At 33.9% G+C, this 15,097-nt stretch overlaps 1 pseudogene; it reads left to right on the plus strand.

Annotated features, from left to right (window-relative positions):
• Positions 1–698: 698 nt before the first annotated feature.
• LOC143595618 (lysine-specific demethylase JMJ13-like) overlaps positions 699–15,097 on the plus strand; it is a 32,041-nt pseudogene continuing 17,642 nt past the window's right edge.

Here is a 15,097-nt window from a genome sequence, read left to right on the forward strand (position 1 = left end):
ATTTTGGTCTAACTTTTGTTATCTTGTTACTAGCTTACGCTGCTTTTGAGAATGACAGTACGTCTGATGTGATAATTAACTCATAGAAATTGACGGTTATGATGCGTATATTCGATATGATAATTAACTCGTTGAAATTGACAGTTATGATGTTTTATGACACTATTTATATGATGGTTTGTTTATGCTATTAGAACCATAAAGCGATGATAATAAGATGTGTATGCTTAAGTTATGCGTCTTTTTGTTTTCTTAGTAATGTATATGATCCTATATGTATTTATTTGTGCTGACATATGAAAAATGCATTGTGCTACCCGTTTCATTGCTAGTATAATGTTTTGTTTGTGTTGTTTTTTGTTTTTAAAATAATACCTGTGTGTAATTTAAGTCAAGTGTCAACAACAACAAAGGAAAGTTCATAGCATCCTAATCTGTTGTTATGTGTTTTGAGTAGGGGTGCAAACGAGCCTATTCAGTACCAACTCGGTGCCGGTACCGAATTTGCCCACCCCTAACAAGCGAAATGTTCGATTTTATCTTGTGTGATTTACTCGTTTCAACTTTATCAACAAAGTCATATTTAAAAAATATGGGTCGTAAAAAGTATCAAAAACCGACGGTTCGAAGTTAAAACAATATTTGTTATTTAAAAAAAAAAAGACGCCCAAAAATATCAGGCTCAACATATCGTCTGCATGGGGTATAGCCGGTAAAACAACTGATGATGTTGGTTTAAGTATGTAAACTTGATGAGTTTATTTTTTAGGTTTAGTTTCGGTATCGTAGCAAATACCAAGCTTATTTATCATGATGACACACAAAAACTTTGATTTAATATGTCATATTAGTTGTTCTAGTACTAAAACTCCCAAGTGGCTTGGTACCGTACAAATCAATCACAACATTTGAAAACCCTAATCCTGTTTCTTGCTCACACTCCCCTGTTCCTTGTCAATGGCCTCCTCTAGCATCAAACAATTGTTGCTCAAAATTGGTAGAGCTCTTAACTTAACTGTAAATCAATAATCGGCAAAGTTAACTGTACTTGAAGGCCCTAAATCTCGTTATATTATTTATAGTCAATTTCAAGTTAAAATCGCACCAACTACTACTTATAGGTTGATTCTTGTTTTGATTATTATGTTTTGTTAGTAAATTACTAAGAAAGCTACGTCATGGTGTGTAAGCATCCAAAACCTTGGTGCATTTGGGCCGAATATTTAATTAAGTATGCTGAAAATGATTGCTTATTTTTTGGAGGATTCATCACTCCTTGATACTTGATTCATTTGTTTATTATTTATTTATTTGTTTTTTTTTTTTACTTTTTGTGTTGCAGACTTTTACAAAAACATATGAGGAAGGGAACTTGGGCATTGGTCTATTAATTCTAAAAAGGGGGATGATTCCAAGAAAGATGATAACTCTAAGATTGACAAGTTGAATCAAGATGTTAATTGGCTTTCTAAAGCACTTAAGGTGGAATCAAGCCACCCCAAAGGTTTGTGTGCGTGTATGTGTGTGAGTTTTGTCTTTTTTTTTTTCCAACCTAGTAATAACATCCCGTTGCTTATTTTATTTTTATATACAGTTGATAATCAAGAAGAACAAACCGAGCGGTGGGGTCGATTTTCTCACATAATTACAAGCAACAAAAAAAGCAAGGAAGGGATTCCGGAGTGGAACATGAGCAACCTAACCATCGCCTTGTATCTTCTCTACAATCAAAAAGCATCCAACATTCAACCTCGTTGTATTAAGGGTTCAACGATATCTGACAAAAAAATGGTAATTAATTAATTGTTGCTAATTTCTTTTCTAAAACTTATTGACTAATTGTTGCTAATTTCCTATTTTGATATCTTACTGCCTTAAGTCGCTTTCAATAAATTTTTACATGGACTCCTTAACACTAGTGAACTTGTTCACTCCTAACTTGTATTTGTGTTAATTATTTTGGTCTACCTTTTGTTATGTTGTTACAAGCTTATGTTGCTTTTGAGAATGACAATACATCTGCTTTGATAATTAACTCATCGAAATTGACGGTTATGATGCTTTATGACATTGTTTATGTGTTGGTTTGTTTATGCTATTAGAACCATAAAGCGTTGATAATAAACACGTATGCTTAAGTTATGCACCTCTTAGTGTTCTTAGTAATGTAGATGGTCCTATATGTATTTATTTGTGCTGATATATAAAAATGCATTGTGCTACCCATTCGTTGCTAGTATAATGTTTTGTTTGTGTTGTTTTTTGTTTTGTTTTTTTTTAAATATTACCTGTGTGTAATTTAAGTCAAGTGTCAACAACAACAAAGGAAAGTTCATAGCATCCTAATCTGTTGTTATGTGTTTTGAGTAGGGGTGCAAACGAGCTGAGCTCGACTAGGCTCGAACTCGACTTGTTTAACTTACACAGCTCGAGCTCGGCTTGTTTACTATTTATTAATTATTATTTTTATTTTTTTATATAATTATAATTATTTTTATATATTTTTTTCTATTATAATTTTATGTATAAAATAATATATATTAGTTATTTTTATTTATTTTTTCATAATGTTATATATATATATATATATATATTAAGTAATTATATTAAATATATACTTTAAAAAGTTATATAAATGACAGGCTCGTTTAGGTTCGCGAGCCGGCTTGGGCTCAATAAGTGAAGCTCGAGCTCAGGCTCGTTTATTAAATGAGCTTACTTTTATGCTCGAGCTCTGGCTCGGGCTTGATTAAACTTGGATCGATCGAGCTTTTTAACGAGCCGATCTTGAGTAGCTCACGAGTAGCTCGGCTCGTTTGCACCCCTAGTTTTGAGTATTGTGTGCTAATAGTAATGATGTATTAGACTAAACTTAATGTGTTTATAATAGTTTTTTTTTAAGTTAAGCCTTTTTCTCTTTGTTGTTTTTATTTTAATGATGTGTTGCACTAAACATAATGTGTTGGCATAAATTCAGTTACTTAACTCTACTGCATCTGACTTTTGAAAGAAATTGTGTTGTGTAAGTTACATGTTGATATGATTCGTGCTCTTTAAGTTTATGTTAGTGCTGCTGCTTATGTAAAAAATCGTATCTTGTGTTCCTAAGCATAGTTGTGTTCTTTTAGTTTACTAAAATTTACTCCACAGTGTTGGTGTTGGTGCTTTAGTTGTCATTTAAGTTTTTTGTTAATAGTTATTGTTAATAGTTATTTGATTTTGGTAGATATGTGCTAGTTAGTTTCTATGTTGCTGCTAATATGATTTGAGCTCATTATGTTGCATGTTGGTGTTGCTAATTGATTTTTTTAATATGTGTAGGTTGAGGAGATGATATACAATCTAGACTTAGCAATATGGGCATACTACAATAATCCCAATTATGAGGCCCAAGACGGTATGCCCAGTGAAATTCAGATTGTAAAACTTGTGCCACGTTCGGGCCCACTCCGACCAGCTTACTTTATCGTGATTGATACTTACAACAAGCTTGTCATTGTCGGGTTTAGAAGGACAAGTACCTTTTCTGATTTCATTACCGACATAGTAGCTATAAGTGAGACTAGTGGCCCAACTCATTTTGGGATTGCCCAGGCTGCACGCTGGTTTTTGGATCATGAGATGGAATCCCTTAGACACTTACCTCGAGGAGAATGAGGTTGTTAATTTCTTCTTTTTTAGTATAATGGTTACATTTGTTTGGGGATCTATCAATCACATATTTTATTTTTGGATAGTTTGCTATTATGACTTGGTTATTTAGTTATTTACGTATTATTTTAAATTTTGTTATTTTTAAAAGAACATTTCATGTCCCAAAAATTGTCAATTTGAAGTATTCTGTTCTTTCATTTCTCTAATGAGCAAAGAGATGTGGTTTCACTATTCAACAAATTTCATAGGATTTGTATATTTCTATTCTTTTCATTTCATGCTTATCAAACTTGAAAATGCTGGATTTTTTGTTGAATTTGTTAATAAGGTGACTTTTGTTCGTGAATTCCATCTCTCCTACTCGGTTGTGTCACACGATTCGGTCGCTCTCTTTGAATCACCCAACCTGAATCATTAGGGTTTGTGTAACATCTGTAGATGGATCTTGCCTCTTTCCTTATATTTATAATTTATTTCAACCTATCTTTAACCACTATTCACCAAGCTTGTTTAAATCCTTGTTTAATTAACATGTTTTACTCGTGTAAATTGATGACATCCGTATTTTTCAACTATTACCTAACATATTAGTTTTCTTAATAAAGACACTTGATAGATTTTAAGCATTTGAATGCAATTCTAGAATCGGTATCACACATTTGACCAAAGATCATTTATCCCCATGGTATCCGGATGTGAAATACGAGAACCCTACCTTTGAAGACTAAGAGTTCAAGTCATGTAGTAAGCATGTTAGATGGATTTAGTGGTATAGCCATTAAGAAATTTAACACATTTAACCTATATCTTATTTATAAAAGGTTTTCATTAAAATTTGTTCATTGACCCTTTAAAGATTACACACAACCCAAAGTGACCAACTTCTAAGCGGATTTGTGATCTTTCTTGTAATAGGGATTTAAGGTGAGGCTGACCGGACATTCACTAGGTGGTGGGATTGTCATGGTGTTGGCAATAGTGATCCGCCAAAAAACAAGAGAAACAGTCGTTGGGTATGGAACACCACCTTGTGTTTCAACAACACTCACCGAGAACTGCACTGATTATGTTAACACACTTTGCATGCAGGTTGGTATATGAAGGTTTCGTTTTAACTTATGTGTTGCAAAATATTAAATATGGGGATGGCAATGGGTCGGTTTAGGTATTTCTAAACCCATACCCGATTATTAAAGTACATCCCAAACCCATCGGATATTTGGCGGGATTTTATCCGTTCCACGGGTTTCGGGTTAGTGTATCACTGTATCTACTGGGTAACATATTGCCATATTCTTCTACAATCAATATTTGTTTCACAAGGATCTAATATATATTACATCAAAAAAGGAAGTTACATCAAAAAATAAAAAAAAATAGAGTATACAAGTTGTAACGTCCGTAAATTCCGATAAAAAGATTTATCCTTGTAGTGATTGCGTACACCATCGGGCTTGACCCGACTTTTTCCCGAGAGCTCCTGGCTACCCTCGTAAATGTTCTCACTTAACTTTCCACCCAAGTTGCTACATACTTCAATTTGGAGGGACTTGGATGTAACTATTTTATATCATAAAACAAAAGAAAACTCTAACCCTAAACCTATTTGCAGCCGTCGGACCTGGACCCCCCCTGCTCGTTTTTCTTCTGCCTAGCCAAGTTTCAGCCGTGAAAACTTCAATTCAAGGTCGGTTTTATGATTTCCCATGTCTTTTACACCTTAATTGATCATATTAACGCGCTTATTGGTCGTTAAGATTGAGTTTTGATGATAACAGTTTGCTGACAGATTCGTATACGTTTATTGTAGGGTCGGTAACGCGATGTTAATCCACTGTTTTTGATCGATTCTTGATTCCATGATGTTCTACTTTGAGTCTAGTTTCCAGAAAGGTATAATACGTAATTTTTGGACGAGATTTGAATGGTTTTTATGAATTTATAAAATCGAGTGTCAAAGCTGATGCGGGATGACGGATTCTGGTCTGTCTTCCCGACATCATAACCTTTTTTCGACAAGTCTAAATTGGTTGGTTCCACTTCTGGAAGTTAATATTTTGAGTTAGGAACCAAACCCAATTGGAATCGTTTAATTTAGCTAGGTAATGAATTTTATAAAAATAAAACCATTTTGTTGCGCAGCTGAAATAGCTGCACATACCTTTCTGTGTTAGAAGAATTTTTATGATTTTTGTGTCCACTAGAAAAATATAATAAAAATATTTTTATAAACTTAAGATATTTATGCAACACTGGTAAAAGTTTAATAATTTAATTCCATGGTTTTCCTATGTAATAAAATACATCTTTGCATGCTAAAATCTGCATGTTATATTCGTATTGATCGATAAGTTCGTTTTAGGCTTAACCGGTGGCTGCCCTTTCTCGCATCTTTCGGGGCTGTTATAATTGAAGTTCGTACTCCGTCATATTCTTAGGTATGTCACTTACAATATACTAAAATTTCATGGCCAATGGAGGTGTTTAGGTCGGTCAATCGATTTTAGTTCGAAAACTAGGGTTTATCGGGTGTAGGATTGGCAATTATTGAGTTTGATGCGTTAAACGATCGGATGACCGACCGAATCAGTTTGTACAGCGCTAGGGGGGTTTAAGGGCTGTGGGAAAATTATATTTTTGATGCACGGGGCTGTTGGGGTTAGTGCTTCGTCAATCGAGTCGGCGGTGCGTGAATTTTCGTTTAACCGTTAAAGTAAGAGTTGTAAAAAGGAACCGTCAACCCTATCAACTCGGGTGACATAATCTTGATGAATGAAAAGATTTAAAATGGAATTTGGTCCATTCGGGGCTGATTCGTTTAACAAATGGTTTTAAGGTTTATTTCGCGCGCATTCGACCCGATTTGATTATCGTTGGGCCTTAGGCCAAGTTGTTGGGCCTTGGACCAAAGTGTTGGGCCTTGGGCCAAGTTGTTGGGCTTGAACGGCCCATTAGGCTAGAGTGTTCTTACAGCCTAGTTTAGTAACGCGTTATGTATAATTTACAGGCCCTTGCTTGTGATTGTGCACTTAGGGATTTCCTAGCTCATTGCAGGTGTTCGGTTGATTCGGGTGAGTTCATGATGTCCTTTTTACTCTTTTACGTTTTGGGCTAGCATACACACCGAAATACAATTTTAAACGATTTTACTCGTCACAGTGAATTGAATATTTTTACATGGTCTTACTCGTGATGGTGCATTTTGAAAGCTATATTTGAATTATTTTATATGCCTTAGGATATTTTAGACTCATTCATGGTCTTGTGTCCTTAAGGTTACATACATTATTGATGGTCTAGACTCGAGAATGTTAGTGGACTTGGCAGTAATTGAATATGAGTAGACCTATTTGTGTTTGCATGCACTGATGTTACGTGTTGGGTTGTACGTGTGCTCGACCTTGATGTTATTACTTGGATGAGATGTTACGTGTTTGGGTTGTACATGTGCTCGACCCTGATGTTATTAGTTGGATGAGATGTTACCTGTTTTGGTTGTACGTGTGCTCGACCCTGATGCTATTATTTGGACGGTATTTATAGGGATATAAATATATGGATGTATATAGATGTCTAAGTATGAATACTTAGTGTTGATGATGGCCTAACTGTTTGTATCCCATATATATTTAAACTCTTAGAATGTTTTATAATCCCGTTTTTATATTTAAACTCTGGGAATGTTTTATAATCTCATTTTTATATTTAAACTCTTAGAGTGTTTTATAATCCCGTTTTTATATTTAAACTCTGGGAATGTTTTATAACCCCATTTTTATATTTAAACTCTTAGAATGTTTTATAATCCCGTTTTTATATGTAAACTCTTGGAATGTTTTATAATCCCGTTTTTATATTTAAACTCTGTGAATGTTTTATAATCCCATTTTTATATTTAAACTCTTAGAATGTTTTATAATGCCGTTTTTATATGTAAACGCTTGGAATGTTTTATAATCCCGTTTTTATATTTAAACTCTGTGAATGTTTTATAATCTCATTTTTATATTTAAACTCTTAGAATGTTTTATAATCCCGTTTTTTTATATTTAAACTCTTGGAATGTCTTATAATCTCGTTTTTATATTTAAACTCTTGGAATGGTTTATAATCCCGTTTTGATATTTAAACTCTTGAAATGTTTTTAAACGAATTTATATAGGCTTGCTAGGAATGGTAGGCCTTGGGATGTTAAATATAAATATATATATATATATATATATATATATATATATATATATATACATATATATATACACACATTATTGCTTGGCCTATATTTGGCGATGTTGTAGTCTTTTCGACTACTGATGTTGTGTATGCCTACTTTGTGTTTGCATGCACTGATGTTACGTGTTTGGGTTGTACGTTTGCTCGACCCTGATGTTGAGCCGTGATCGGGTCAAATATATTACTTGGGGAAGACCCGGGGTGAGGAGGCCCGTATCACGTGCTTGGATGTATGAGCCGGGATCGGGTCAAATATATTACTTGGGGAAGACCCGGGGTGAGGAGGCCCGTATCTCGTGCTTGGATGTATAAGCTGTGACCGAGTCAAATATATTACTCGGGTTTGACTCATGGTGGGGAGGCTCGTGTCACATGCTTAGGTCTTACCGTGTCCGGGTCAAATATATTACTCGACTCTTGACTCGGGGTGGGGAGGCCCGTGTACGTGTGTTCGACGATGATTGTATTACTTGATGAATTATATATAATTTATTTTATTTATACCTTCTCTATTGTGTATAACTATAGCTTTGAAATAAAGTATGAATTATTGTTTATGAAAACTTGAACTCACTCAGCTCAAGCTGACTTTGTGTGTATGTTAGATTGACTTTCAGGTTGAGGATTAGAGATTTCCGCTTGAACGTGCTAGAGACTACTCGGACGGTTGAAGGCACATCTAGTCGAATAATTAATAACGCAAACTGTTTCTTTTAAATTATTACCATAAGTATTTAAATTTTGGATTTTGGTCACCTTCCCGGGTTTTGGGAATTTTGATGTTATCTATTCCGCTGTTTACTACTCTGAAACGATTTTAATGAGATGCAGATTTCAAATAAAACGAATATTTTATTTACAATTGATTTTGGACACCTGTACCCGTGTTTTGGGATTTTTGATACTTAAACTTTTCCGCTGTTATTTACTCTGAACTTGTTTTAAATACAAAGAATCGTTTGGTTTTAAATTTTTGTGAATTTGTGGACGTAATTACCAACTGTAGGATTCCCGGGATTCGGGGTCTTACACAAGTAAATCATTATTATGATAATATTTGGTGTTAATATTCATAGGAAAAGCATATTGGAGGAAGAAGACATTGGCAATATACTATATATTTTCAAGAAGGCAGAGCTCGTCATCTCTTCTCTTAACAACGAAGCTGAGGAGCTAGTTGATTTTTTAAGGTTTGGAAGCGAGCCTGAATCTAATGGTAAGTTGATAAAAGCACAGTCACATAAATCACTAGGGTTTTTAAAAAGTTTGTGGTTTGCTCGATAAAAGTTCGAAAAAAAGCTCGAAACTGAACGAGTTGGCTCGGCACGTTGGTTCGTTTATATTAAACCCTAAAGTTTAGTATACACATACAAAAAATAAGAAAAAGTCAAAATAATGCATATATTATACCCACTTAATCTTTGAAATATTATAAAGAAATAACAAAATACAATGTTATTATAAGTTTTACATAAAATATATGTTAAAAAATAATATATTTATTGTTTATAAATTGAGCATTTAAACGAGCTAAGCTCGATTTCGATTTTTCAATTTAATAAGGTAAATGTGGCTAGCCCAAGCTCGCCTGGCTTAGCTCAATTACAACCCTATGTTTTACACGCATTTCGGGTTGAGCCACATTCCCGAGAACACACGGTCCATAAAGTTATATTATATTGTTGAATAATACAATGTAATTGATTACAATCTTTTGAAAGAAGGTTTGATTCCTAACAGTTGTTCTTTGCAAAACAGATTCTACACGTGAGATGTCAAATCTAACACCTAAAATATTTACTCATTTGAAGACGAAATCTAGGCAACATTTTCAAAAGTTTCTGCTTTCAACAAACTCATTTGAAGACCACATATGTGATAACTATCATGATGGTTTGGGCATCCTTAAAAGTATGTGAGTTGCAAATGATGGGCCCATTATTTTCTAGTCAAACCGGTAGCAATTGCATCATCAAAACATATCATTTTGGTTCATAACATTTTGGTTCTAATAGGGGTTTTCCCTTGTGTTGGGTTTGGGGAGTAGTGGTTTTACGGTCGGCAGGCTGTTTTAAAAGCTGCTTCAAGTAATGTGACTAAACATAAGAATGTGTGTCTTGACAACCAACATGTATTTATAAATTTTATATATGACACTTTTGGTTTCTTCGCGTATGAAGCAGTGGAGCTACTTACTTGAGTCCAACGGGTCATGCATAGTAATGTTTCGACTCCAAAATCCATGAATGTATTTTTTTAAAGATTAGGATTTGCAATTCAAAATGTGCTAACGGCGTAACTTATTATTATTTTAAAATTTGAAGAATTGGCATCAACAAAATCCAAAAGGAAATGTTTGCTTAAAGTTATGTGAGTTGCAAATGAATGACCCAATACTTTTAGCTTAGCAATGAAATTATCAAAACATAACATTTTGTTTCGCATGTAGCAATGACATTATCAAAACATAAAATTTAAAAAGTTTGTTTCACATTTGTGGCACATACATATTGTATTCAAAACATAACATTTTGTTTCCTGTATGAGAAATTGGCAAATGGTTCGTTTCTGAAACCACAAGGACTCAACCAGTTCAAAAAAATTTTCGAGGACTCATTGTGCCACCGCCTTAAAACCACAGGGATTCAAAAAGTAAATTTATCTTAGCTAAAACCACTACACATAGTTTTAATAACAAAGCATGAATAGATATGGTAGTTGCATAGTTTCCTTTCCAAGTAGAGTTTCGTAACAAACTTGCATGCAAAAAAAAAACATGATTTTTAGTATTCATGTCGTCATTGGCTAAGACTTAAGAAAAAGGCTCTTTTGTATTATCACATTTTTAACTTCAATTCTTTTGTAGTGATACCCTTTTTTTTCTCTCAAGTGCAACACTAGTATATCTTATTGTAAAGTTTTAAATGCCCCGAGATATGATGAAGCTTAAGCTTAACGAGCTGGAGTTTGTAAAGCATGTTTCAAAACATGTTCCGAACCAAAACCTGATCCACACCGACCACGTTAAACTCGTCTTGTGTCGAAACCCGTTTGCTGAACCTATGCGCAACCCATGTGTAGTTAATTAACGTCTCAAATGGATGAGTGTTATCCTAAATGTTAAAAACAGCAGAGTTTCCAAATCAAGGTTATGAATTAAAAGTGTTTTTCTTTTTCTTTTTCTTTTTTAATTTTCAGAAGATCTAATTTTATATTTTGTGTAAAACACAAATGCTATCATTTATAAATTATCTCATATTCTCTCTCATAAGGTGGCGTTTTACAACACCATTTAATTGTTCGGCTCACAACTGTTCGGAACCCGTATAGTGCACATTCCTGCAAGTTTTCTTGTTTATATTGATTAAAGAAGCATTTATTCACATCTTCTCGTCTTTATAATTCACTCAATTTCTCATAGTTTACTCTCTAAATCTCCCATATTTTATAAAAAGAAATGTATCAACGACTCAACGCTATATTTTCTTAGGAGGTGGATGAGACGGTGATAATCGAAGTTGTTCAAGTGAGAGTAAAATTTTAGTTGAGAGTGGCCAAGCATCACGACTAGAACCGCTTAGATGATGACCACCACTAGAACAGGATAGCGTGGCGGCTTATAACCGTTTGATAAAAAGATTATTTATTAAAATACCTTTTGTATGATCATGCTATGTTCCGATGTAATTTTCATATGAGTCGCCAACTAATTTCGAGCGAAGGAAGAACGAAATCCGTGCCAACGAGTTGGCTTTTTTTTTAATTGTTTTAGTATCTTTATTTTTTTATTTTTTATTTTTTTACTTTCTTTTTATTTCAGGTACCCTTTGTTTTTTTTTCTTATTTCAATTATCATTTTTTCCTATGTGCATGTACCTTTTATCTTAGTAAAATGTTGTGGTTTTATTATTTAAAATAATATGTTTATTTATTTAATATCAAAAAGTTAAGTAAATTAAAATTGATTGAGTTATAATTGCAATTAGTTAAAACCACTACGCTTGATTTAAAAGAGGTTTTAGTGAATTAATTGTTGCTTACATAACACTTAGCTGTCATTTTAACTAGATAATTAGCTAAAGAAAAAATTACTATTTGTGTCCCTGTGGTTTTAAGGTGGAGGCACAATGAGTCCCTGAAAATTTTTTTGAACCAGTTGAGTTCTCGTGGTTTCAGAAACGAACCATTTAAGTTCCTGCCATTACTTAACTTTCAGAGTAAAACTTTCATTTTACTGAAACCACAGGGACTCAAATTGTTCGTTTCTGAAACCACAGGGACTCAAATTGTTCGTTTCTGAAAACCCTATGTAACATCGTTTTTTTTTGTTACATGTAATATATATTGTAACATTTAATACAAAACATCGAAACATAAAAAAAATGTTTTGCTATTTTTTAACATATTTTTACTAATTTTTATATATGTTTTCAGGAGAGGGAAAAGGTTAAATTTATATTTACATTTTTTATTCACTTTAATTGTGGACCACATAATTTAAACATTAATTAAAAACATGTGGTTGAAAATGAGTTTCTAGAGTTTTTACAACTCAAGTGGATTTTCATTTTATATATATATATATATATATATATATATATAATGTAAAATTCTTTTCGTTACAAAGAAATCAATATATGGTAATATCTTAAATGTGCTCACCAATTAAAGCCCGTTAAGCCACTGGCGAACTAGGGGGGCTAGCAAAAGAATAGGAAATGGAGTAGTGGTATTTAACTATAACTTGCCAGCCACATAAGCAATTCTAGCGCCTCAAAAATATGCACTACGTGTAGTCTAAGTAACGTATTTCACAGTTTTAAAACTAAGGTACTTAATTATTTGTATATATATATTTTTCTAATCTGAGATTACTGGTGAAAGTCAACCGAAATGGATGGGGTGAGAACTAGTGGCGGAACCAGAAATTTTTTTATATGGGTTTGAGAATTTTCGACGCTTGGATTTTTTTCCAGTGTCAAAATTTTCGGGCCAAGACGAGTCGGGCCAGGTCGAATAATTAAAATGTAATTTCACTATCATAACAAAAGTACATTATGAACACTTAATAAACTACAAAGTCATTTAAATAAAAAGATATTACATATTTTAATTGTCCCCTGCGCATTTTATTTTTTTGAAAACAATTCATAACATCTTCAATCGCGAGTAAAAAATAACTCTCTTTTCAATATAATAAATGCAAGTATAATTCATATTTACGTAAATATGTCTTCACGAAAAGCCACTAGGTTGAAGCGTTCGTTGTGGGTCGATTGTTGTTGAAGTTCGATCGGCGATATCGATTAGGCAATTGGTTGGTCGTTAGTTTCTTTGTTTATTTATTTATTTATTTAGGTGTTGTGTGTAATTATGTTATTATTTTATTGCCCATTTATAATGTTTTGTTTAGTAAGTTTTATAGTTTTTAAAGCCTCATATATTTATGAAAAAAAATTGATTACTAAAAAGATTTTAACAAAATTTTCATAATCAATGGGTTCGTATATCTGTTACCGGGTTTCGCTCACCGAAAAACAATAGGTTCGCTCATTAACTTGATACTATAGGCCATATATAAAACCGAAAAAGGACCGGGTTCGGCCGAACCCGACGGCAGTAGCTATAGTGTGGCCCTGCCATTGGTGAGAACACCGTAAGAAACATTACACACTCGACTTTATTAATGATTAAAACATTATCGTATAATTGACTCACTAAGTTTGACACTTCGTAACAACGACACCTCCAACAACTTGTGTTTGACGAGTCACTATGAGATTTAATCTAACTTGGTGAAGTTAACACAATTATATAAATTATACAAGTCTTAATTACATGTGCTCATACCGGCCACCACTTGTTGACCACTTATAATCATCTTCTAACACATCTATATTGGTTGTTACTTGTTAGGACAACATAGCACACTTTAACGCTTTATGACTAATCTTGCACCCTTTACCTCGGCACCACCACCACCCACCCGTCGGCCACAACCATCATCCACTACCACCACCCACCGTCCACCACCACCACCACCACCACCTGCCATCCGCCACCAACACCATACACCACCCACCACCACCGTCCATCAGCACCACCACCACCCACCACCACCACCCCACCCGTCCCGTCGGGCACAACCATCGTCCACTACCACCACCCACCGTCCGCCACCAACACCGTCGACCACCCATCACCATCAACGTCCATCACCACCACCACCACCACCGTTCACTGCCACCACCAACTATTTTACCAGTCTACAGACGTTAAATGATTTCTATCTACTGTGATATGTATGATGGGTAACTAATTTTCAGCTTATTCATACGATACCGGTTTATATAACAAACCGTATTATATTTTAAAATTGCAGACCTTCAGACCACATCTTCAGTTGCAAACATGAAAATCAAATGAAATCAGATTGCAGACAGTTTTTGTCTTCCAAAACAGACGGCACCTAAATCATTTAAAATTTTACAACGACGTGGTTCAGTCAGTTGCGGAATATTCTAACATTTTTTATAAACGTTTGTGCAAAGTAGCATATCCTAGTATCACATACGTTGGTGTCCTAAGGTATTGTAATTAAGTACCTTGTATGGAGTACCTCCAACTATTGTCAGTCGCTCTACGATTTGTAAAAAATTACGTGAAATATACCCATATTTTCTAAAAAAATTAAAATTAGTTGTTACTTATATCTGAAAATCCCAATTGCGCACCATGAAAATAAATCTTTGAGTATTCCACCACCAGTCACTACCTCAAACGTGTAGAAGAGGTGAAGAAAATTAAAAGGTATGACATGGCATATGTTATGATATTGCTGAATATCATTTGTCTCTTGTTGGGATAAGAAACAATATGAAAAATAACTAGCCAGGGTAGATTAAGCAAGGATGGGAAATATCAATGTGGCCAATCAACCTAAAAGTTATGTGACAACTGACAACAGTAAGACTACAATAATCTTGACCAGTTTAGTGTAAAAAGATCAAGTCAAGTCATGGCCCTCTTGCACCATTTTAGAAACATCACTATCCATAATACTAGGTCAATATAACAGTCAATATGAATATAGTTAGATAACAAAAGTTTATTTTTGAAATAACACATTTCTTATAAATCACATGAAAATATTTTTAGTTGTCTCGAACAAGTACAAGGGACAAGTGGCAAGATGAACACGTTCAGTTAAGAA

This window comes from Bidens hawaiensis, unplaced genomic scaffold (genome assembly GCF_021521415.1).
Source record: "Bidens hawaiensis isolate Kalapana, Puna unplaced genomic scaffold, B.hawaiensis_p1.1 tig00045388_1, whole genome shotgun sequence".
NCBI lineage: Eukaryota > Viridiplantae > Streptophyta > Magnoliopsida > Asterales > Asteraceae > Bidens > Bidens hawaiensis.